At 39.2% G+C, this 23468-nt stretch overlaps 2 long non-coding RNA genes across 4 annotated transcripts in view; one reads left to right on the top strand and one right to left on the bottom strand.

The window, feature by feature from the left end:
- The window catches only part of LOC137664819 (uncharacterized), a 44373-nt gene extending 26863 nt beyond the window's left edge, over positions 1–17510 (bottom strand). For all 3 annotated transcript variants that reach the window (XR_011048387.1, XR_011048388.1, XR_011048389.1), the window contains exons 1-4: positions 17345–17510; positions 7366–7415; positions 1661–1873; positions 1444–1545 (exon numbers count right to left, since the gene is read on the bottom strand). This is a non-coding gene — a long non-coding RNA (uncharacterized lncRNA). The remainder of the gene's footprint in view (positions 1–1443; positions 1546–1660; positions 1874–7365; positions 7416–17344) is intronic.
- Positions 17047–22527, top strand: LOC137665355 (uncharacterized). The gene is made up of 3 exons (XR_011048486.1): positions 17047–17101; positions 17969–18075; positions 21810–22527. It is a non-coding gene; the product is annotated as an uncharacterized lncRNA (long non-coding RNA).
- The last annotated feature ends 941 nt before the right edge of the window (positions 22528–23468 follow it).

The following is a 23468-nucleotide window of genomic DNA, read 5'->3' as shown; positions in this document are numbered from 1 at the left end:
TGCATACATTTTTACACCTCTGACACCACCTCTTCTTACAGCAAATTGTTTGACGTTGATGTTTTTCAGCCACTTAATGAGATAGAGTCAATTCACAGCTTCATTTAAAATGAACAGACTAACAAAACCAGAAAAATATTTCTGTGGAGTTAAAAACCAAAACAACAAAAACGCCCAGAGGATTCATTTTTATTGAAAGATAAATATGTGATCCTTTGCAATCTTGTCCCAACATCAACGGGAATCTTTCCAGTGGCTTTTAATCAGGCCCTTTTTTTTCAAATGAAGGTCCTGTTCTTACAAGCTTTTTACGGGTTCCTCAGCTTTGAGAGGAGCAGTCCTGTATTACATACCTGAACACAGCTGCTTAATTTATGGAACTAATTGGACATGTAAAATAAATCAATGTTTTCCTGTTCTCAAAGGATACGCTCTTCCCAACATTGTCTGGTGCTAGTAAAATTGATCTGAAACCTGACTCAAAGCAAAATGAAACCGCTGGAAATGCTATGTCGTTCATTTAAATGTGCTGAGTTTTATTTGAATAACGTTAAACTCTTTGCTTGTGAGAAAACAGAAACTTAATGCAGGAATTCATGTGAAAACATAGGTAACAGCACGGAAAAATGCAATCGTTTCCTCAGTTCTCTTACTAGAAAAGTGGGGAATCATCCTCCTGGCCTTGCACCATATTTTCCAATATTTCGGGTAGTCTGGAAGTGTAAAACTGTGATGGGAAGCTGTTATCTCAAGAAAAAAATTTAACAAATCCTAACATCCAAGAAAGCCTGAAATATCTTTGTCTAGATTTGAAAGTTAGTTAAAACCTACAGCTAGTAAGGTTACAAAACTAAAGTCAAATTTGCATTTTAACACATCCTAGTAAACAAAAAAAAAATCTTTGCATTGTTTTGCTGTCCACAGTAGCATAAATTATCACCTTTAAAAAGAGAACAGAAAATTCTAATATTACCCATGCATCACCAAAATCAAGAGCAAGGCAAAGTGAGTATAAGTATAAACTGATTTATTCTGCCATGATGACAGGTCTGTCACTAGTCTGTGTGGACAGTTTGATGGGTAGAGTGTGTACATATCTACAAGTTACCAGACTAATTCCTCTTGAAACCACAGCTTGGATTACAGTGAGGGCAAAAAAAGGAAGATGAAGATATTGTGTCAATCTTGTTTGCAGTGAATAAGAGCAGCCCATATTTAAGGTCTTGGTTTAAGACCTCTAGGTGTATTCAGACTGATAAAGTCAGTCCTTTCCTCATGGAAACTCAATTTCATAATTAACTGCCTTCCTTAAAACAAAAAAAAACAGTCAAATTGTTCATAGTAACTTTTTCCATTCACATATTTCTTTCACGAAGCAAAACAGTAATCATTAGAGTAACAACAATGTGCATAAACACAGATATCAAGTGTCATATGGGCTACCTGGAACATCCCTTTTGTCCAGTTGTTGCAGAAGGGCTCAGATCTCCCATCCATCCTAGGTCATCTGTGCCAGCCCCACATCGATCTCTCCAGTTGGGCTATCTAGAATGACACAAGGTAGCTCTGTTCAGGCACTTGATTCACATCATACAGAACTAATACAGAACTATTACAGAGCATTATATAATATTAAGCAATCACTGAAAAGCATTCAAACCTTGCTCTGAAGAAAGTTTTCTTAATTTTCTCCCTGGCTTTTCTGGAGTGAGCATTCCTGTAACATCAGACAGCTTCAAAGCACTGGGACAATTTCTGCCTGAAGTGAACCAAGGGACTCTGGCCAAGATCCTCCTTGTCATATTTTCCTTGTGTCCCAAATCGCAGTATATCCCACACATCACATGAAGAAAAGTTCTTGAGCAACATATTACTATAATGAGATAACAATAATAATAACATTTTGCATTCTCAGTTGGTGTTTATTCAGTTCAAAGTTAAATCCCAAGTTACATGCATGAAAGAGCTGTACTAAAGAAGACTCCATTTTAATATTTACTAACTTCTTAGTCCCTGACTTGGCAACCATCATAACATTTTTTCAACCATAGGGGTTTTTGAAGGCTTTGTGCTCTTTGAACAGGATTGGGGAAAGCTCTGGATGGATTTCCTTTGTTTTACTTTCAGGCATGCTAATGAAAGAAATTGCTCTGTGGAGCCTCAAACTGACATCCAAAAGCTTCCGCAGCCATGCTGAGCTTCCAGGTACCTTGTCCACACCAGGAAGATATGTACAGGTAAGGGCAGGGGATAGGCTGCCTCTTTTTCCCCAAATCCTGCATAGCAAGGAAAGAAGCAATCAGCTGGCCATTGCATTTTGCAAGTAATTGCTAACAGCAGTGGAATGGTGACAGCTGAGAATCTTCCTCCTCAACAGGGGAGGGCAGCACAAAAAGGAGACTTTCCTGCCATCCTGCTCTTCCTTATTTGGCCTCTTTTGGTCTGCTGGGAGGGCAGGTCATGCTATCTGAGGAGAAGCATGGTGCTAAAATGGCTCTGCGTTTTGCCAAAGTAAAGACAACATTCCTATCATATTTAGCACAATCTGCTAGTGTTAAATATTAAAGCCCAACTATTTTGTGTAGTCTCTACACAAACGCCATCTATCCACCCTTTCCACTGAGACCACACCAATTCACATCTCAAGACCATATTGGCATCCCTCTGATCTTCACAGATACCTGAAAATTATTCTTCAGATGAAATAAGTTTTTAATGATGCGTTCTGCATTGCAAGCCTGCCCCACCCTAGAGAGAGATCAAAATGCTTCAGCTAAATCTGGTTTTAGTTCCATTAGAAAATATGACTACTGGCATTCCAAACTTCTTCTAAAGAAAGATATTTAAATGCAGCTTTTCTTGGAAAAGTGCTAACGGATAGGTACTATAGCAGAACCACAGCATTTCTGTGGCCTCAGTGGCTTCACTGTAGATGCAAATATTTTTCAGGTGATATTGACAGTCCATGGTCCCTGGGGAACATACTCTAGCACAAGATGGATCTGCACAAACCACAGAAAAGAAAAACTGCAGGATAATCACATACCTTCCAAAGGGCTGTTTACCAGCAATACATGGCTGTTTATGGCCACAAATACAAAGCTTTAATGAATCAGAAGGAAGTGTTCCCGCTTGTTAAATTGCTGACATGGATATTTTAGAAGTAGGTGCACCAGATAGATTTCTCTTTTCCTGGCATTTTTTGCTTTCTTTCCTACTAGGTGATCAGCCTTACTAGTATCCCCAGCACTGGATTTCTGAAAATTAGTGCTTTGTAATATTTCCTTTATGAGAGTCAGATTAACCAGAATGACAAGACAGAGGACGCATTGCTCAACTCTGCCTTTTACTCAAAATTCTATCACGAAATCATCAACAATTTTGCATGACTAAAGGCAGGAAGATTTGGCTGAGGAGGTGATAATGCTGAGCTCCATCCTGCACTGTGAACAGACACCCAGTCCTCCACATTCTGTCATGGCAGAAAATGGCTCTTTTAACATTTTACATAAAACAAAAGTTACTCTTCTGAGTTCGGCCCTTTATTTTCCAAAGCAACCTTCCTCCTACCACTGGAAGCACCTGGAACTCAATCAGCACCTCATCTGGAAGGATTGACTTGAGACATTGATTCTTGAGGTGCTGGATTAAGGCAGCAGGAGTGAGGCAGATTGATCCCATTTGTAGATTTGTCTCTCAGCTTTTACACTATAGAAACCATTTTTACATTTTTCAACTCCTTTTCTGTCTAGCTTTTAAGAGAGAAAATGCTTTTCCCTGGGGTCACTTTAGGCTCGCAGATATAAAAACATATCTGTGGCCATTTCAAGCAGCTGATCAACTTAAAATGGAGTAGAATTTGATAATTCAATTAATTCACTAATTGCATCCAATGCTTCCATTTTATTTGTGGTTTCATACTAAATAAGGATTTTGTTTAAACATATTTTGGAAACAAGCTCTTTTAGACCATCAACATATTCTACTACATATATTACTGTTTAGGCATTCTTGTGTAAGAAGGTTGCGCAGTTAGTGCAGTGCAACAAGTCCAAAAAAGCTGTTAAATTTTCTATAGAAATAATTAGAGTGTCTTACTCTTTAAAGAATGTTAAAGCTCTAAAAAGAAAACTTTACTCCCAGACTCCAAGTTATACAGAGACCTTTTCATACCAATCCACAACAGCAAGTTACCAGAAACTCAGTGGGCGTAGTAAATTAAAAATGACTGAGAGAAATGATGAGCAGCATGGGACGAACAAGACATCCTTCTTCAGTATTTCTCTGCTAGGGACAATTTGGCTAAAATAAAAAAGAGGTTTGCTTCCCAGCAATCCCTGAGTGTCGGTGCAACCCTTGGGAGCTATCGTCAGCCATACGTTCAAGTAAAGCATAAACATGTTAAACCTGCCTCTGCAATGAATAAGGTCTTCTGACACTGCATATGTTACTTCTGGTCATGGACCATAATTCTGAGCTCAGCAGTGTTCACATATATACCCCCATTTGGATCAGCGGCAGTAAAAACTTAAAGGTCTCTGGTTTCCATATGATATTTTCTGGCATAGATGGATTTTGCTCTGCATTGGAAGATTAGGATTAGAGTACAGACATAATAAAACTTCATGGCTTCTTTCCCAACCTGGGCTCTTCTTATTAGAATCAGATGGGGACATAAATTGATCATAAAAAAATGATCATCTGTTATTATTTCAGTAATATCTATTATTTGTACATGGGATATATTGTGAGAAAAATTCTAAAGATGTACCAGCAAATATTAATAAATCAATCACCCACGCTGTTTCCCAGACACAACAATTGCTTAAGCAAATAACAAACTTTAAAAATCAGCTTTTGATTGGCTTGCACTATTCCATACAGCACATCAAAACCTGGTGTGTAAGGTGAAGACATTTCTACGACAGTGCTGTCCAGGTTTATATGCATAAAATGTAGAAAGGTAGGATCACATGTAGCTAGAAAAGAATGCCATCAAACTGACAGATTAAGAGAACCCCAATGAGAACTAAATCTGGGTAGGTGAATGAGTGAAGGAAAGACTCCATCTTATGACATCAGGAAGAATATTATCTCCTGGGTTTAAGACCTCTCCTTGTGTGAGAGGACCTAGAGAGAAGGTGGTCAAAGCTGGGTGGAGTGAATAGACCTGACAGACAGGCTGCTATATGCAAGTCAGGTTGACCTGACTTGCCTATAGCAACTGAAACAGGAGGCACTGGCAAGAGGAAATAGAAGTCATTGTAAATCTTTGAACCAGAGGCGATGACAAAATGTGCAAGAGGAAATGGCAAAGAAACTGGCCGAGTTACTAGCTTGAGAAGAAAAGAGATCCAGGGTAATGATGTAGAGGTGGTAGTTTGCTTAAATAAAGTTGTCACTCAAAGGACAGAAACAAAGACAAGAATAAGGTCCTCTGAGTGTGAATATGCACTTCTGGCCTGACTGCAACCACAAATATTGTAATAGAAAAATTAGCTCAGCAGTCGTGATTCGAAACAGAATAACCAGCTTCAGTATGACAGGGAGCAAACCTTTTGAGCTCTTTTCCTCTCCTTAATTGATTTCTTTAACAGCGTTTTCCCCCTGCCCATAGCAATTTTCTGATATTTTCTCCCAGAAGTTTTCTCTGGGTTCTTGCAGCACCACTGAAGCACATAAAGTAAGAGTGTCGAACCAAATCATATCTCAGAACTAGCTGTCCATCCTCAATTCTGCAAGGAAGTATTAATTTCAAGGACATGGCAAAACAGGTTAGCACCTTGCACTCAAATAACAGCAATTTAGTGGATTTCTGGAGGATGTGATTAACTTTTCTTGGTTAGAGATGTAGGAGAAAAAAAAGTCACTTTGTGTTGTTTACAAGACAAAATCTGCAGACCTGTTTCAGTAGATTCCCATGTGATGCATCTGAAGGTGCAAAATAACCCAGTGACATGGCAGGCTGTACATGCCGACTGCTGTGTTTAGACTTTCCACGTTGTGATCAAGTCTGAAATGAGTGGCATGACTCTTGTTGGCCTCTATTTATTGGACAGCCATAGATGAACTTGCAAGAACAAACACTAGTCTTTGGACAAAGAGAGACTTTAGATAACTCTTCCTAGGAAGTGTGAACTGTGCTTGGAAAAGGATGCTCTGAATGGTGAGCAGAAGTAAGAAGGGAGGCAAAGTATTTTAAAATGTGTTTTAAACTAAGACCTAGCAAGGCAGTGGCCCACAACCTAAACATCAATGGTGGGAAAATGTGATGGGGAAGGTGGGTCAGCTCTGTTATCCGTGTCATTCGCAGATGCTGCAACACATGCAGGTTGCTACTTTCCAAAGTAAGCGCATGCAGATCGGGGCAGGGGTGCAGTGTCCAGCCTCAAAAATGCTGTACCATACATCCATCCCCGAGCCTGATACCTGTCAGAGTCAGGAAAGGAGTTCACCTCTTTTCTGCCACCCGCAGGTCTCTTGGGTCCATGCCACGTGCCAGGTTGCAGCCCCGCATCAGCCCCATCCCGACCCTGGGAGCCCACACTGGAGCAAAGCTCCTCCCGGCTCTGCCTCTGCTGGAGCAGCTGCTACAGCCAGTATCAGCTCCTAATTCATGCTCTTCTCCTAGGGCCTAATACACTTTCCATTTCAAAATTTATTTGCTACAATCTTTCATAGAATCCTGGAATCATTTATGTTGGAAAAGACCTTTAAAATCATCAAGTCCAACGGTTAACCCAGCACTGCCAAGTCCACCGCTAAACCATGTCCCTAAGTGCCACACCTACAGGTCTTTTAAATATCTCCAGGGATGGTGACTCCACCACTTCCCTGGGCAGCCTGTTTCAATGCTTGATAACCCTTTCGGTGAAGAAATTTTCCCTCCTGTCCCATCTAAACCTCCCCAGCACACCTTGAGGCCATTTCCTCTTGTCCTATTAGTTGTTACTTGGGAGAACAGACTAACACCCTCCTCTCTACAACCTCCTTTCAGGTAGTTGTAGAGAACGATAAGGTCTCCCCTCAGCTTCCTTTTCTCCAGACTAAACAACCCCAGTTCTCTCAGCCACTCCTCATAAGACTTGTGCTCTAGACCCTTCACCAGCTTCATTGCCCTTCTCTGGACTCGCTCTAGCACCTCAATGTCTTTCTTGTAGTGAGGGGCCCAGAACTGAACACAGTATTCGAGGTGCTGCCTCACCAGTGCCAAGTGGTATTTCTGATATATTTCTGATATTTCGACATTTTGCTACTGTACAGACCCTCAGCACGTTTGCCATGTCTTCCTATAAGTTTTGAATGGAGTTGAGTTATTCTAAAGCATTATTTTCTGTAAAATAAAGCAGCTGTAAAAATTCTCACCTTGCTGTTGAAAATATTCTTCCATTCAGGCTGACCATTCCTCAAAGGACCTTTTAAAGAAAAGAAAAAAAACATTTAAATTTTGTATTGTGATCTAGCAGCTATTTTCCTTTTTAATATGGGAGCACCAGCACCACTTGCTCAGGTTTTTTGTGTAATGTTCATTTAAGCTATGTGTGAGAAAGCTGGCATATAAAACATTAGACTAACATTTGGCATCTGGAACAGTGTTGCAGAAATTAATAGCTCCAGCTTGCAGCTAACATTGATATTGACCACTGACCTATTGAACCATTATATTTAGAAAGATCATTTAAAGGAAAATCTCATAGGCTATCAAATTTGAAGCAGTTCCAGCTACTCTGCAAGGCTTTTTTTTTTTTCTTCCTTTTCTCTCCCCTGCAGTGGAATTCTCCAAGGCAAATGGAGTAAAATATTTTGCTGGAGGGGATACTTTACTTTCAGAATTTATTCCTTTGCAGCACAAATATATCAAGGAAAAAAAAAATCAAAGACAACAGAAAAAATGTTCAAAGAATTGGAAAGTTTATTTTCAATCTCAGTATGAGAGTTTGACAGTTAAGCAGAGATTGTTTGTTTTATTGTGTGAGGGGTGTTCATACTTATGTTAGGCAGCTACAATCAAATTGAAATAACTAACATTATTTTATTTTAATATTAGTTGTTTCCCATTTGATGCCATGTCAAGGGAAGAACTACCCTTTCTACTTATCTCAGACATCTACTACAGAGGAATTGTCTGTTAATTATCTTGACAGATACAACCTGCAAGCTTGTTTTGATGAGCTGTAATCTAGATGATGTAAAATATATCAAAGCATTATGTGTACAAGCCTATTTAGCATGCTAGCAGCATGTATTTATAGATGTTTAGTCTCTGCTTTTCTCCTACCAATAGTTTGTATGTTGAGCTAACCCTTGCCCTCATATTTGCAATATGATAGTCAGACCACCATGCACACTACTTATTACCATCTGCCTTTCTCTGAGGGTAGAAATATGTATTAGACTGTTTAATAGTCTGTAAAATCCAAACCTGAGAGAATATTTTGCTGGTCATTTCACCTTGTGCATTCTCTCGCTCCTTATTCTCTTCTTAAAAGCATTGTGCATGACTTTTCTACCCTTATCAAATGTTGATATTAAAAACAAACAAATACACGTTGTTATTATTAAAGAGATTCTTGCCAGGAGGTAAAAGAAAGATGTGCTCCTATGAGATTTGCTTACATATTCAGCGGATTGTAGATAGTATGGCTTTACATTTATTGAAATTGTCTTTTCCCCTGAGTTCTAAGAAAATGTGCCTAAAGCTATTATCGCATCTATCGACTCTGTGGGATTTAACGGACGTGGCTCCTGCTCCCAAGTGGTTGGAAAATGACCTCTATGAAGCAAAGTTCAAGCAGAGTGAAAGCTCTGAGACTGAGATTAGAGACCTGTCAGTTGCCTGGTAGGATAAAAGTGTAAAATTATATGTGATGCTCAGTTCAGTCACATCAAACAGCTCAGAAATGTTTACTGAATGAACTACACAGTCGCTAATTACACTTTCCCCTTAAGTATTCACATTATCGTGGGCAACAAATATCCAGAGAATCTGGAAAGGGAAAGCTTCTAATAAGTATGCAACAATTACAGCAGGCATGGTTTTGCACCTTAATTTTCTTACAGTGATTATTTATAGTGAAGAGGCAAACTTGGCCTGTCATCGCATACAGTATCTCTATATCTCTGTTTCAGGTCTTCTGAGAAAAAGATATCGTAAATTTTAAACGAAAATATAGCCACAGGAGCATATCTGCTATCACTAAAATAAATATAGCTTTCCTCACAACATGGCACAAAACATTGCCTTAACCTAGTGACCTTTAGTGACTAAGCTGTTCAATCTGGCCAGATATATAATGTCTAATGATTATAGCAGCAATTAAAAACCTGATGAATCAAAGTGTGTTGAAATCGCTCTTCCAATTCTTTCTGGAAGAAGTGCATTAACTTTGTATACCATGGATATTTTTCATTATTGCCACTTCCCTACATTAGAAATCAACTTTCACTTGATATTCATCAATTCCAAATTTTGTAACATAATACCGAAGATATAATAATGAAAGGTCCTCCTTCCACAAGCAAGGATCCTGCTCTACACTTTAACTATTGCCCACACAAAGCTCTGACCATGGACATGATCCAGAGAGCAAAAGCAAGATGCAGGGGGCCCCAGGACTTCTGAGCTGAGCTTTGTGGGACAGTTGTGGTACATGGACACACGACATCACTTCTGGCCAGAAGGGAAGACAAGGCCAGGGGAGGTTCTGCTTCCGGTGTCCACATGCTAGAAGACATGCTCACCTCATTTGCTTCCAAGCCCATTTACCCCAGGCTGAGGCACCAAGGTCATTAATAAACCCGCAGAGACAGAAACCTGTGATAATCCATTTCCACGGGGACACAGGCAATGAAGCATTTAAGCACGTGGCCATACAGAAGGAGAGGTACCTGCTCAGCCTGCTGCCATTTTCACTCTCTAGGTAGACAATTTGTGGTTCCTGTTGGTTTTTTTTTTCTTTCTTTCTTTCTTTCCTTGAAAATGCATTTTATACAATGGAAGTTTTGTTGTTTCTTTTTTCTCAGTGATTGTTTGGAGTCATACTATACTCTGGTCAGGAAAGGAAGAAACAATTTGTTTGATGGAATAACTACAGCAGATAAAAGCCAATACACCATAAAACTCAGTTATTCTAACCTGCTGAGCCAGTCTGGAAGAAACTACTGTTTTGCCATCTGACTGTTTCTACTGTCTACTCAAAGTATAGTTTAGTTAAACTGTTTTACATTAGGAAGTTTAGACAACAAATTATTTCACAGGAAGATATTTGCTGTAACAATTATCATCAAACAAATGTAGCTTTATCTCTGTCTCTGAATTTAATGTATACCTTTGATTTTTTTATTCTCGTGATTTTTCTCAGATAAAAATTAACTTTTTCCTGATCTTTGTTAACTCCAAGTTCTGTAACATCATAAAAAATCCTAATTAACAAAATCAGAACGTTAATCTTCTACAATGTATTCAATAACCTGCTAGTAAAAAAAAATATTATTTTTTTTCTCTCCACTTCTATATGATCTCTAAAACAAGTGCTTAATTAAAATTGATCTCTCTTACTTGAAATCTTTACAGAGTGACTTAGAGAAACACGGCCTCAAACACAGTTATTTGAATTTACATTAGCAGAAGATCTAACCAATAATACGTAATTGCTGTTACATAGTGTCATTTACACTTAATGCTACTGTCTCAAGCATTTTAATCATGATAAAACATACGTTGTTTCCAGCTGTTTTTTACAGACTGCTTGATTAAACCCCCAAAAGTATATAAACCATTGTACCCGGTATGATGGACAGGTTAGTTGAAGTTTTAAAACAGGAGTTTTTTTTGCTCAATATGGATATTCTGGAGCGGGAGTCTGGTGCTGAGTTCTGGTGTCTGGTTCACAGTTACAGGTCACAAGGGGCACATCCCACAGTATTTTTCCTGGTAGCTGAATTAGCCACACCATGAACTCTGAAGAATTAACCCAAGACGGCAGTGGTGAGAGCATACATGCAATATTCTGCTTTTTAAGGCTGCATGTTTTAAGGCTCTGTAAACATCCTTCAGAAATCTAGTGTAACCAGAAAAACACATTAAAAAAACCTTTCCTTTTAATTTCTACCAGTGTCTGACTCTAAATAGGCAGTAGCCTCATAGATTCATTACCTTCCCTAATCTCTTCTCAAATGGTCATTTTAGTCTTGGCCAGTTACCTAACTTTACAAACTTTTCTGTTTCATTGGCACAGGTATTAGTTCTACCAAGAATATCAAGAAATGGATGCCAGAGAAATTAAACCAGTACTGCAGCCAGAACAGGTTAAGGACACGAGGACATGTTCCAAGGCATCCAAAGTAGCTCAGGCAGTTTTGCTTATGCGGAAAAAAAAAGGTAAATATGCAGAAATAAAAGGAGTACCTCTTCCATGGTGCTTTGCCAGAAGGAAAAATCCCACAGCACTGCCATCCTCCAAATTTTTACCTTCATTGTCTCCAGGTATTTCAAAGGTAGATGCCTCAAAGGCAGTCTAACATGAGGAGTGCAGCTCAGGTGACTTAGCAGAGATCCCAAGGAGCAGAGACAAATCCACACTTTGGACTGGCTGACATACAAAAAATACCGCAAGTCTCTCTCACGCTTGATCTATTAACAAATGGTGGAATTTTAGTATTAAACCTGATCAAATTTTAGGTGAGGAGCACAATCAAGACAGACTGGACAAATGGTTTACTAAAAAGATTTGGAAATCATGACGAGATAAAGTACTTTTTAAAAGTTATGCACATATTCCATGGCCAGAATGCAAAATCCATGAGGAAATAAGCCCTTTCGGAGGAGATTTCCTTCAAATGCTGCCCTTCATGGACAATTTGCAGAGCTACCTCTGCTCAGAGTTGAGAGTCCTGAATCTCCTCATAACTTTCCTATTCTTGACTGCAGAGAAAACAACCCCCCCCTGTACTCTGTTAACTGAAAACAAATATCCAAATCTTCCTCTCCACTCTCCTTGTTTTCTCCCATCCCTATATTTGGAGAGTATTAGCAAAAGTAGTGAAGAACAGCTGCTGAGGCTCCTGCTAATCGCAGGGCAATGGCAAGCAGGGGAGAAGCCAAGAGAGTGCAGCAGTGACGGATCCCCAGGTAGGTGCTGACAGGAAATTCTTGGTCAGTGCACATTTTCTGTGGATGCCAGTGTATCAGACAACGTGACCTGAGGTAGATATAGTCTGGAACTGGATGCCAAAAACACAGGTCTAGCTTTTGTTTCTGGGAACTTCTTCTATTTGACTTTGAAAATTCCTGCCCTCTGCAATAACAGTTATGAAAAAGACATTTTCAATCCTCCCTCCCAAAAAAAAAGTGGAAGGTGAATTTAAAAGACAAAGTGTTTTCAGATGTTTTAAAACTTTTGTTACATTTGTTTTTCGTAGAAATGATTTTCAGAAATAAAGACATGAAAGATATGCCCTGGGCTTAACTTCCTGTGGGCTAGAAATGGGATAAATTATGTCTTTGCATTGTAAAAGGTGATCTTTCCTCTCCACCAGTGCTATCAGCATCTGCAGGTCTATATCCACAGGGAACAATTAATTTTTTCCCAAACTTGCTCATTAGAGTATCTGACTACCACTTTATTTATTTCCAATAGATGGTGCCCTCTTTTTGTAGCAGATGTTGAAACTGAAAATAAGTTCCTTAAACATATGCTATTACAGTTGGGGAATGTCAAAAGTAGCCTGCCTCTGTTTTGCGCCGGAACAGGTTCTCTGTCAGGCACTCAGTGGGAAGTTGTCACTGGTAATTGACACCCCGGGAAAGGACAGGTTGAACTTTCAGCAAATATTTCCTTTATATAAAACATGAATTATACACTGAAGTCAAATATCATGTAATGAAAACAGAAACAGATAAAAGCCCATTCCCTTCACAGATGCTCAAGTCTTGAATCTCCCCTCCTGGTAGCACCTCGTCCCCTCACCTGCAATGCTCTTTTGGCCCAGATACAGCCTTGATGTGCAAAGAAAACAGCAATTTGCAATGCCCTCTGCTGCCTCCTCCATCTATTTTTTTTTTCCTTCAAAAAAATCATATTTGATCTTTCCCCATTCTAAAAATACTTTGCAAAATATTATTTTTCTTTGAAATTCACCTTTAATAATTCCCATCCTTTTGCTCTTCCCGCACCTGGCACCTCTGGACAGCCAGGTGAATTGCTTGTACCATCAGAATAGAGGGCACAGCAACCTCACCACTTCCGTCATCATGGTGAGTTTGAGACAGTCCCCCAGGCGATTTAACAACAGCTTCCCCCCGCCACAATAAACCACTTTATAGCACTCTTGTCCATTTCAAGTTGACCTGCAGGGCACATTTCAGTAGCAGCTTAATTCACTTTCTCCCTTCCCTTGAGTTGAAAACGGTAGGACATTAGTTGCCATACAATGGGACGTCTATGTCTTGTCTCCCTTATTATCTAGACTAAGTAAATCATAACAACAGCAATATGGTTGTGAGTTGATTTAAATGAAGAAATATGGCTCGATGTTAAAATAATTCCTCTAATTTATATATTGCAAAGCCTCACGCACCGTCTTATGGCAATGGTCTCCCAAATCAACATGTGCAATCTTGAGAAATTGTTTGATTAACTTCTGTCTTGTAAAAGATCTTCTCATGGCAAGTATTTAAGCCTGTAAAAGCTGCCAAGTTCAAGCCAGTGTGTCTCATGCTATAAGTCTTTCTGCAGTCCTTTGGGCCACTCTGTAACAAGAGCTACCATTTGCTGTCACTGTCACTTCGCATATCCAGTCTCTAAAGCTCTGTTTGTTGTTTCATTCTGTTCTATGTCTCCCTTAGGAACTTCTTCATTTTAATATAAATAGAGCGCTTCATCATGCAGTGCCAAAGACTTGTGGAAGGTGCAACTCTCAATATTACTGAAGACGATGCATACAGATGAATTTGGCAGCAAGTCACAAACAAAGGGCCTTAATGAAAAGGCGCAGACTTCCTAACCTTAAGGTATGGAAGGGAAGAGTTTGAAAATAATAAAGGAAATGGGAAATGAAACCTGCTAACCATTGGTTTGATCATTATTCACAAACAGCACTGGAAGCAGATAATTATGGCCTTTTGCCATACATCACAAATACACCATACTGCATGTATATTTTTAAAGTTTATTTTTGTACCTACTCATTTTTATATGATATGATCAAGGATATAATAATAGGATATGATATAATAATATTAAAATAGGAGAATTAAGTTAGGATAGGAGAATAGGATCAAGGATGCCCAGGCAAAGGCATGAACCTTGATGTGTTATGTGTTGAGGAAATACAAAATAAAAAGGCAGTTTCTCGCACTTTCCTAGTAATAGTAAATAATAATAATAATAGGGAAAAGAAATAGAATAGAAAAAACTGTATGTTACTATATGACATAGTAGCTGTGACATGTTACATTCTGGTCACCTAATACTTAGTACCAGGAAAACGTTTCATATTTTTGGAAGAAAGCATCTCCTATAAAAGTGACACTTGAAACGTTACGGAAGAGATGAATGAAACCAGAGGGTATTTCAGTTCTGCAATTTTTACCTCTCATGTTGGTGTATAAACCCAGTACTGCTGACAGGTTGGATCTCATCCCATTCTGTACAAAGTAACACAAGGGGATTAAGTAAAAGTTGGTGTTTGCCATAGCAATAGCTTCTCATGGCTTAACTACATTTAAACCGTGTTGTCCACAATCCTTTGGCTTTAGCCTCTTATTTAGACGATATAACTGGTTTTATCGTATCCATATGGAAACGCTTTGGGGATCGTACCTGTTCATGCTTCCACATTTAATGTGGTCATGCCAGTTTAATAGCTTACTTCATGACAGTTCGTAGCATTTCTGTTTCCTTTTGTGCCCTCTGCAGTGAATACCCAGGTTATCTCACACACTTACTATGCTTTTTCAAATACTACGTGTGCACAAACATCCCAGCCATTTGGAAATTGCTAATATCCAGTTACAAATTCAGAAGTGGCAAATATGCAACCGTGAAATTCAGTAGTTACAAAGCAGAACATTTGTACACTGTAAATTCCTGTACATTTCTTAAGTTGCGTGATGGGGAGCAGCAGGTGACATGATCCAGTTTTATGTGCGCTTTACCTTTCTCTAACAGCCCTCTCACCCCCTTCCCTCCTGCCGATGCTGCTGAAGTACAGAGTTTCATTTATTCACTTTAATGCTAAAACCCATCATGCTCAAAAAAAATAATTTCAGAGAAGTGAATAGGACCAAAGCTGATGTAGACTTTTATCTGATAGGTATATTTGTATGGTTACGTATGTGCTCATGTATGTAGATGAGAGTGAGCAGAGAGGGAGGATGGAGGTCACATTACAGTATTTAATAGACGTGCGGCACTTACCCTTTCTGCCATCTACCCTCTCTGCCCCTCACCACATAATACGAGCACCTCAAAGGTATTAGCATATCTAAACTCGTGACACTTCTATGAGGCACAGGACTGTTATTACCCCTTTTCTAGAAACCAAAAATTCAGCCCGGAGCCATCCAGTCAGGCCAGATCTCCCACTTTGCCACCCAGCAGCAGAGCTCTGAGCCTGCAGGCTTCACTTTTGCAGCCTTTCCTGCTAAACACGAAAGTTTAGCAAGACTTTCAAACTAAACAACACTAAGGTTAGGGCAACTCAATTAACTGGTAGCAGTGGTGAGTAGAGGTTTTAATGTCCCAGCTCCATCCCCTGCCCCCAGCGAGCACTTGAGTTACTTTATGTTGAGAAGTGCAACATGGATCCCCTCCCTCCCATGAACCTCCCCTAAGACCAAGGCGGCAGGATTGTGATCTCTCCCTCTCTTTTGACCAAGAAAATTGCACACAGAAAGTTCAGACCAGACCCAGGTCTCCTGAGCCTGAAGTGAGGCGCATGCATGACAGTGCCCGGGTACCCAGGCACCTCCCTCCTGGGAACACGTCTCCATCAGGGTGTTTTTCTCCCTGCAGAACTCAGCAGGTGGCAAACATCCTGTGGAAATCTGTGGAGCAAGACAAGCCAAAATGAAAATTTTTTTTTTGCACCATGGAAGTGCTCCTAGACATGTGTAAGGGCTTTTACTACAGAAGTAGCGCATCTGATGTATTGGCCCTGTGTCCTTTTTACTGTAGCTGCAAATTCTATCTTTTTTAAAAACAAAAAAAACAAATTACTTAAATGATAGAGAAGAGATATCATAGGAGCATATACCAGGGAAATGCCAAGGCTTGCAAAACAGACCTGCACAAAAAGGAAGAATGAGGTTACTATCTAATGTCTTTTATGCATTTTTAACATAATGATCTGCTCCCAAGTTACATTTAAAAAGCTGTGTAGTATATCTACTAATCACATCTCAAACAACCATCATAGAAAATACTTACTTCATATCTGTAAGATGCTCTTTCACCACGCCAATAAAACATACATCTATGTGATTATTATTTTCAAATATACAACAGTCTACTTCATTAGTAGCCCAGTGTATCTTCAGCCACACCACTCCAAGTAAAATGCTACTTGGCAAATAAAGGGGGATAGAGTTTACCTCATAATTATAAAAGACAATGAGACATAAGCAAAGGTTGGTATTTAATTATCTTATACCATAATTGATACTTTCCAATGAGGCAGAGCAGCAGATGCAAGCATATTTACTCAGAAGGCAAAGACTAGTAGAAATACTTAAATAACAGTAGTCAAATCCTGCTGTCACATTGCAAATTAATTGGTGTCAGAACTGAGTTTCAGTTGTCTGAAAAAAGTCCTTTCTTATTATGTTTTTGGTGTATAATATATGATATTTTTATGAGGAAATAGTTGTGTAACTCATATCTTCACTCTGTGCTTGGAGGTTTTTGCCTCACCTGTGTCAAAACATCATAATCTTACAGCTGCTAATTACAGCAGAGTGGCGCCTTGAGTTATTTTTGTGGTCAGCATGAGATGGCATGTGACATTGTATGTTATAGTAACCCTCAATGAGGCCTTTCTGTCATAAAGATTTTAGTGCAGAAAGAGGAGGGGGTGGAATCTCCTAACATCACTTTAATCTGTAAGCACATTTTTCTTGATCATTATGTAAAATTAAGGTGATTTGATTATTTATCAGATTTACTACTTTAATACTAATGCACGGTGGTGTAACACATTAACTAGCTAATGCTTTTAAGGCAATTCAAAATAAGTGCGTATTAGTTCAGTTCCGACCATGCTGGGCTTTTGCCCGAGCAGAAAATGAGCAAATAAAAGCAAGAATTTAACATGATGAGTCATACCAATCATATGAAAAACTTACCTTTTAGGGAACACATTAAGTGATATCCCGCAGCCCATATTTAGTCACCCTCTGATTGACATTGCCAAGAATTTTGCTGTGTAGGAACTATGTAGGGACTCCGGATTTTGACTTGCTCTCTTTTAAATGCCAACGTATCAGATGTGTTCTGAAACCACAAGCAACCGATTTCTTTAAAAGAGCATTTTCTAATCTCTACCAGTTTCCTAAGAGCCTACGAATAGACATACGCTCTTTCAACCAAGAACGTGTATCAGGTTTCCTGGAAACGATCCCACTAGGGCATGACTATAGCTCCAATATAAGCAGTGAAGCACTTAAAAGGGGGCTAATTAGCTATTTGCTGTACTTGACAGATAAAAGATGTATGCAAGCACAGAGAAAAGACTGCAAATATAGATATCCCTGATTATGTTATTGTCCAACATTTTAATTAATTTCTTAGACCATCTTTGTGTAATGTAAAAAGGTTTTAAAAGATGTGATAGTAACAAGGCTGTGGTGTTTCTTTAACTAATCACCGTCACTGCAGGGTGCTGGAAATTTTAAAGCACGTTTTATATGTTCAGTTCATTGAAGAATTACTTTTACTCCTACTGGCCTTAATTTTTTCTTTATTTGCAGAGCAGCAATGAGAAAGGTGTGATTTGATTCAACTAGTGTGCTGCCCAGAAGCCACGGCAGATGCCATTTTGGCATGTAAATCGTCTACAAAGGAGACAGACTGGCTGGTAACTACAAATAAGGGCAGATGATAAAACCTTTGGGCTCCATCTGCAACTCTACAACTCATTCACTGGGCGAGGAAGTAATGCAGCTTCTCTGAGACTCATTTTAGCTACCCATAAAATTGGGGAATCGTATTTATCTGTCACTTGTGAGTGTTGTGTGGCTTTACACCCCACCACCCCTCAAGTTCTTTGAAAACCTCGGATGAGATTTCCTCACAATATATTTTTGCTTCTAATTTTAGCCAAAACCAAACACAAAGTTGTGTACAATATGAGGCTAGCCGAGCAAATAAATACATTAACCAAACCTTCTGAAACAAAAACATTTTGGACCAGGGTTTAGATTCCAGCAGGAATTAAGGCTCCTTCCTGGTTTAGTGATATGGTTTCAGAAGTTCACAACAATATGCAGTCACCTTGGCTATAAATCATTTCAGTGTGTTTCCATCTAAGTCACAGGAAGGAAGGATTTGGCCCACGCCATGTCAAAATAATGAGGTATGTGGGTAAGCAGATAGGTACCAACAGAGTAAACAGCAGTACAGAAACCAGCAGCGTTTTAAGCTTTGTTAATAGAGAGGGGCCAGGTACATTAAAGTAGCAGACAATTTGTTTGATAAGCAATTGATATTTGACAGGCCAGTGACAGCCTTGTTGTCAGGAGATCACTGCTCCAGTCTCAGTATGTGACTTTAAAAACTTCACTTGGGGAAAAATTACAGTCAGGCAAGCAGCAGAAAGGCATAGCCTAAGGCACTATCTGCCAATAACTAAGTCCTAGGGAAAACTGATTTGTGGCTTCTGATCACATGAACCTATAGCCTTCACTATTGACTAATTGTGGTTCATCTGGATGTAGATCTATCTTGGCTAACAAGAAAGCACTAGAGGTCTTCATTTAGCCATTGAGCAGAGTCTCTGGAGACATGTGTGCAGCTGCCTTTACCTTCTTACCAATCAACACATCAAAAGCTGCAGAATATATTTCCACTTTCAGAAATGCAAACTGCAAGTGAGATAAAGTTGCCAAACTAGACTTGAAAAAGAGTGAATGATTATGACTCTACTGCAAATACAAAAGATAAATCATTTATGACCATGCAGAACTTTGCTATCTATATAAATTTAGAACAGATACAATGGAGTCAATTTATCAGCTAGACAGCCACATCATTTTAATGTAACTGTAAAGGATTAAAACAATTTTAGGCGCTTTTTTTTCCTACAAAGCATTAAACTGGGGAGAACACAAGCAGACCAGGTGAATGCACATTCCCTTGCACAAAACGACTGCTAAATACTGCTGTTTTGATTTGTTTTATTTCACTGATGATAGTATGGTTCAAAATAATCTACTTGGTGCCATGAAAATCAGCTGTTAATTACTATGCAAAGTAATTACCTAGTCCAAACATTATGCTAAAATTGGAAAAAAAAAATATCAAGCACTATTATGGAAGTATTTGAAGCTAAAGCTACAGAACAGACAGGGTCAGCAATTTTGACTTAAATCACTTTCTTGGCTTCTGCTCAGGTTAGCAATTTGTTCAACTAAAGGCAGTATTGGCAAGACATAGAACACAACCATTGAAGGAGCTGAGCTTCCACATGCTCCATCAATGCTATCAGAGTTTAAAATTCCGCAGCCCTTTTAGGGCTCAGTTACAGTTTGACTTGAAGTCCAGATTTAGGTCACGTTGAACTTAATAGGCAAACAATTTGCTTCAGTCCCAAATGAAAAAGAATTTTGTGATGTCCGTTAATCAAGGCAGGATCAGCCAGTGCTGAATCTGATTCTCAGTTTCATAATATGAGACATACGCAAACCACCACTGCTTTTTTTCTTGTTTGTCCTTTCTCGGTAAGTCAGGAGAAAAGTTTTTCATGTGAGATTTCTGTTTCCTCCCACTCCAGAAGAAAGAGTACAGAGAGATGCAGAGTCCTCGCAGGATTTCAATGTGTCTGCGTGTCATCTTGGCTGCAGAAGGGAGATGGCAAATATTTCTGCCATTTAACATTCTGCCCAGTTAAATTGCTGTTTGCAGCCTGGCAGAGAAGAGCAAATTGAGGATGTAAAATTAAAAGTAATGTAAAGATCCCCTTAGAATATTAATCCTGAACATAACTTTGTGCATTTTTAGTTATATTAATGGACACCTGTTTCTGGATTGCTTATCTTGACTGAGATCAAAGAGGAAACTAAAACTAGCTGAGCAGTTTGGGAGGGAGAGTTGATTTAAATTTAAAGCCTGTTCTTCAGGGCAGACTATACTATGCAGGTAAAGCAGAAAAACTTGTGTGTTTTCAAAGTTCTTAGGTTTTAACAGAATACGTTTCTGCATCTGTCGAGGTGTACCTATTACTGTTTATTATTATTACTACCAATTTTGATCTAGCACACAGATGGACTTTTTTTTTTAAATTAATATATATATCTCACATTTCTTTTTGTTGGACTTCCACTGTGAAGCTTTTGCCTGATAGACTTATGATAAATGACAAAAGTTCTCACAGGCGGGGCAAGCAGTTCAACCTGTTCCCAAAGCTGCCACATCCTTCTTGTTAGAAGACTTTCGTTTCACATTGCTTATAATTTTGCAAAATTCACTCCCAAGGATAACATTTTCCATACTGAAGTAGTTACTCTGGAAAATATCGCGAGATTTTGCCTCATCTTTGAAATACAGGAATACCTTTATACTCAAAGCAGGGATGGCTTGTTACAACTTACTCAAAAATGCCTTCAGTTGGCCAAATTGTAAAACTTTGTGAGGAAAAATTAAAAAAAATTTAAAAATCACACTTCAGTACAGGCTCAGTAAAAATATCTTCCACTTTTAAGAGTTTTTTCAAAGGGAAAACTCTGAAGATTTCACCTTACTGAACTCACTCTGGCCCCCACGAAAGACAAGACGGGTGCAAACCCAGGGCAAGGGTGACCTGGAAGTGTTTCTCAAATTTTCTCTCAAAGGCCTGCTCCTCTCCAGTGCTGCTGCCGGGTACTGTAGTTAAGAGCAGGCCATCACCAGCATTTCTTGTGCAACTTGCTACTGCTCCCTGTTGAGGTGGGGAGAAACCGCTGGGGCTGGAAGACAACGCAATGGAAAACTACGAGGAGCGAAACGCAGGGGTTGCAAAAAGGAGACCAGTGGGCATGCAAGCAGGGAAAAGAGAAAAACTGTGATGAGTATTTTATATAGAATGGGGTAGGGGGAAGATAGATGAGATTTAATGATAAATTTGGAGCTAAATTTTTTTTATTAGGAAACACTAGTTTACCAAGCGTGTAACTTTCCTGCAGAAATTACAGTTTTCCTATTATGTTTCATTCAGGAAAGGGTTCTCGCCTCCTGAATGGAAATTTTGGAAGGAGAAAAAGGCTTGGGGGAAGGGAAGGGGAAGAGAAAACTTATCCCAGAATAGTTCAGTGCTTCAAATGTTTGCCTAAGCACTATGAGACTCCCCTCAAGGACCTAATTCAGATCTGGACTTGAACCTCAGCCTTCCAATTTCCACAGAAATACCCTAATAGCCAGTGCATTGGTTGCTCCAATGAAAGTCTTTTTTTTTCAAATGCTTCTACAGAACAAACAATTTCTTCAGTTAGAAAAGCCAACAATGCAAAACCCCTTACTTACTCCAGTTCCCCACTACACCACCCCCCATGCCATATAATTCAGCTTTTAATGGTACAAACGTGCCTCATTTTCTCAAATCTCCCTCTCCTCACTCAGTGTGCGGGACAACGCTGCTCTGGGGATGGATCCAAGATTTGAAGGCAACAGCTGTAGTACCCTTGCTTCATTCACCACAAAAGTTACCGAGGCTGCAGAAAAGGAAGCTGACCACCACAGAATATGACAAGAGGTGATCTCATCTTGTCATCAGAGCAGTTCACACTCAAGAATTAACTTCTTCAGAAATATGCATCTCTAACAGAAAACCTTTCACAGAAGGACACTAACTAGGCATTTCTACCTAGGCACCTGAACAGAAGGTGAAGGTGCTGATCTGCAGAATATATGACTCCTGGCTATGCTTTGTGTATTTTAAGTACATAACATATATTCTGAAGAAAAAGAAAAAAGCAAAACAAGTTCTGGATGAGGACGCACACGACTTTAACCCTGAAATGTCAAACCTAAATAAATGTTGTTTCCATAAGAAACAGGAGCTGATGATGGAACTGTTTGCTTACAAAGAAGTACACACAAAACAAGGAGACAAGTTATTGTGTTTTCTCATCTTAACCCCTCTCAAGTTTCTTGGTACTTGTCTTGCAGACTGGATAGATGCTTTGTGAACAAATTGCTTTCATCCAATTTGGAATTTGAACTCTCCAGCTTTCTAGAAGAAACACCCTGAATCACACTGATATTCTGTGACAATTTAAAAGCAACTGAAGAAAATACTTGGCACATCATAATATTTGTGGTATGCCTCATTTCTGAAAATATACAAGCATAGAAGCCAGACTCTTGAGACAGAGTCTGTGCAACGTGTTTGGTTTTGGTTTCTTTTTAATTACTACCTCTGCAGCAATTTGAGAATTGGTTGGGTAAAATGACCTTTTCTACTCCTAGAAGTTACACATTTTTAAATTACTAGGGCAGTAATTTCCATAATAAAGACATAAATCTACACATATAAACCAAAATAATTATTTTTAAAATCTATTTGCAGAACTCTGAAACTCCAGAAACATTAGACCCACATAAGAAACACAAGTAAACTAAAAATTAAAGCCCAGCTAATTTCACCATGCTAGAAAGGAGATTGCACAGTTTTGGTAAAACCTTAGATTTCATCAAGGGAGAGTCTTCAGAATTAGAAGATGCAGCAGGAAGCTGACACATACCAATGCCAGTCCTGAGGAGGATAGGTATGATGAGGACTGGCAGGCTTTTGAAAATGGGGTGCAACTCTTTAGCTTTAGCAGGTCAGGTCCTCCACCTTTTCCCAAAGAGTTTTTACGAGGCTGAAGGCACCTGTAAATAACCTCTGCTAGGGATACAGCAACAACACATCTCCTCGGTGGACAGAGTTTATGCTTAGCTAACGAGTACAGCTGCAGTTAGAAATGGCAGCTTGGCATTCAATCCCATTTCTCCTGAGCTCATGCCATCCTTTTGCAGGAAGCTGAGTCAGCAAGGCCTAAAGTGTTTCAGGATTTCTCTTTTTACAGGTTGAGGAAGACACAGGATCAGGATTTGATACCAGGCTCCACTTGCAATAACTAGGGCACACAAGAGGTTTCACACGCAGATGCATGTTCCAACAACTCCTCCTCTCTCTTTTCTTTTGCTATCCCAAGAGCACAGCTAAACAACTGTTCCCATAGGTATTACTTTTTTTTTGCATTAATAATAAGGTAACTCCAATACTTTCAGCAC

This window comes from Nyctibius grandis, chromosome 6 (genome assembly GCF_013368605.1).
Source record: "Nyctibius grandis isolate bNycGra1 chromosome 6, bNycGra1.pri, whole genome shotgun sequence".
NCBI lineage: Eukaryota > Metazoa > Chordata > Aves > Nyctibiiformes > Nyctibiidae > Nyctibius > Nyctibius grandis.
Note: the sequence above shows the minus strand (reverse complement) of the source record. Positions and strands in the feature narration are given on the sequence as shown.